Source organism: Penaeus japonicus, unplaced genomic scaffold (assembly GCF_977035675.1).
Source record: "Penaeus japonicus unplaced genomic scaffold, GWHDUDI00000001_assembly GWHDUDI00000031, whole genome shotgun sequence".
Lineage (NCBI taxonomy): Eukaryota > Metazoa > Arthropoda > Malacostraca > Decapoda > Penaeidae > Penaeus > Penaeus japonicus.
The window spans coordinates 18,734,542-18,737,041 of NW_028234433.1; positions in this window are offsets into that span (position 1 = coordinate 18,734,542).

The following is a 2,500-nucleotide window of genomic DNA, read 5'->3' on the forward strand; positions in this document are numbered from 1 at the left end:
CGAATGGGAAATGGGTAGGTCTGAGGAGGAGAGAGGGGAAGAGAGAGAGAGAGGGGGGAAAAGAGGGAGAGAGGGGAGGAGGGGAAACGAATGGGAAATGGGTAGGTCTGAGGAGGAGAGAGGGGAAGACAGAGAGAATGGGGAGGAGGGGAAATAGATAGGTCTGAGGAGGAGAGAGGGGAAGAGAGAGAGAGGGGAGGAGGGGAAACGAATGGGAAATGGATAGGTCTGAGGAGGAGAGAGGGGAAGAGAGAGAGAGAGGGGGGAAAAGAGGGAGAGAGGGGAGGAGGGGAAACGAATGGGAAATGGGTAGGTCTGAGGAGGAGAGAGGGGAAGACAGAGAGAATGGGGAGGAGGGGAAATAGATAGGTCTGAGGAGGAGAGAGGGGAAGAGAGAGAGAGGGGAGGAGGGGAAATAGATAGGTCTGAGGAGGAGAGAGGGGAAGAGAGAGAGAGGGGAGGAGGGGAAACGAATGGGAAATGGGTAGGTCTGAGGAGGAGAGGGTAGAGAGGGGAGTAGAGAGAGAGAGAGGGAAAAGAGGAGAGAGGGGAGGAGGGGAAACGGAATGGGAAATGGATAGGGTCTAAGGAGGGGAGAGGGGAGAAGAGAGAGAATGGGGAGGAGGGGAAATAGATAGGTCTGAGGAGGAGAGAGGGGAAGAGGAGAGAGTGAGAGAGAGGGGAGGCTGGTGGAAACGAAATGGAAATGGAATAGGTATTGAGGAGGGAGAGAGGGGAAGAGAGAGAGAGAGAGGGGAAAAGAGGGAGAGAGGTAGGAGAGGGGAAACGAATGGGAAATGGGTAGGTCTGAGGAGGAGATAGAGAGGGAAGGGAGAGAGAGAGGGGGAAAAGAGGAGAGAGGGGGGCGGGGAGGGAAACGAATGGGAAATGGGTAGGTCTGAGGAGGAGAGAGGGGAAGACAGAGAGAATGGGGAAGAGGAGAGAGGGAAAACGAATAGATAGGTCTGAGGAGGAGAGAGGGGAAGAGAGAGAGAGGGGAGAGGGGAAATAGATAGGTCGGAGGAGAAGGGAAGAGAGAAGAGTGGAAAATAGATAGGTCCTGAGAGAGGGAAGAGAGAGGAGGGGAGGAGGGAAACGAATGGGGAAATGATAGGTCTGAGGAGGAGAGAGGGAAGAGAGAGAGAGAGAGGGAAAAGAGGGAGAAGAGGGGAGGAGGGGAAACGAATGGGAAATGGGTACGTGGTCTGATGGACACACAGGAGAGAGGGGACGAACGCAAACAAGAGCGGAAAAAAGAGAGAGAGAGAGGGGGGAAAAGAGGGAGAGAGAGGGAGGAGGGGAAACGAATGGAAATGGGTAGGTCTGAGGAGGAGAGAGGGGAAGACAGAGAGAATGGGAGATGGAGGAAATAGATAGGTCTGAGGAGGAGAGAGGGGAAGAGAGAGAGAGGGGAGGAGGGGAAACGAATGGGAAATGGATAGGTCTAAGGAGGAGAGAGGGGAAGACAGAGAGAATGGGGAGGAGGGGAAATAGATAGGTCTGAGGAGGAGAGAGGGGAAGAGAGAGAGAGAGAGGGGAAGAGAGGGGAGGATGGGAAATGGGTAGGTCTGAGGAGGAGAGAGGGGAAGACAGAGAGAATGGGGAGGAGGGGAAATAGATAGGTCTGAGGAGGAGAGAGGGGAAGAGAGAGAGAGAGAGGGGAAAAGAGGGAGAGAGGGGAGGAGGGGAAATGAATGTGTCTGAGGAGGAGAGAGGGGGAAATAGGGAGAGAGGGGAGGAGGGGAAATTAATGGGTCTGAGGAGAAAAGAGGGGAAGAGGGAAAGGGGGAATGAGAGGAAAAGGGAGAGAGGGAAGGAGGGTGAGAGAGGAAGAGGGAGACAGGGGAAGAGGGAAAGGAAAAGGGAGAGAGGGAAGGAGGGGGAGAGGGGAAGAGGAAAAGAGAGAGAGAAAGAGAAAGAAAGAGGGAAATATAAAGATAGAGAGAGAGAGAGAGAAGGAAAGAGAGAAACAAAACAAAAAAAAGAAGGTTTTCCAGTACATTTTTTTTTCATCGCTTTTTTTTCTAATCTTTTCGTTGGATCTTGGATGCAGCTGACCTTTGACCCTGGCGTTAACGACGAACTAATTTGGGAACGAGTGAAAAAAATCCATTATTTTCCACCGGTTACGAAAATGATAATTAGTATTTCACGAACACGCTGGCAAGGATGGAGATGACTGCAAGCCATTGAGAAAGAGAGAGAGAGAGAGAGAGAGAGAGAGAGATAGAGAGAAGGAGAGAGAAAACGAGAGAGAGAGAGAGAGAGATGAGAGAGAGAGAGAGATGAGGAGAGAATGGGAGAGAGAAGAGAGGGTGTGTGAGAGATGAGAGAGAGAGAGAGAGAGAAAGAGAGAGAGAAAAAAAAAAGGAGAGGATGAAAGAAATGGGAGAGAGAGAGAGAGATAGATAGATAGATAGATAGAGAGAGAGAGAGAGAGAGAGAGAGAGAGAGAGAGAGAGAGAGAGAGAGAGAGAGAGAGAGAGAGAGAGAGAGAGAG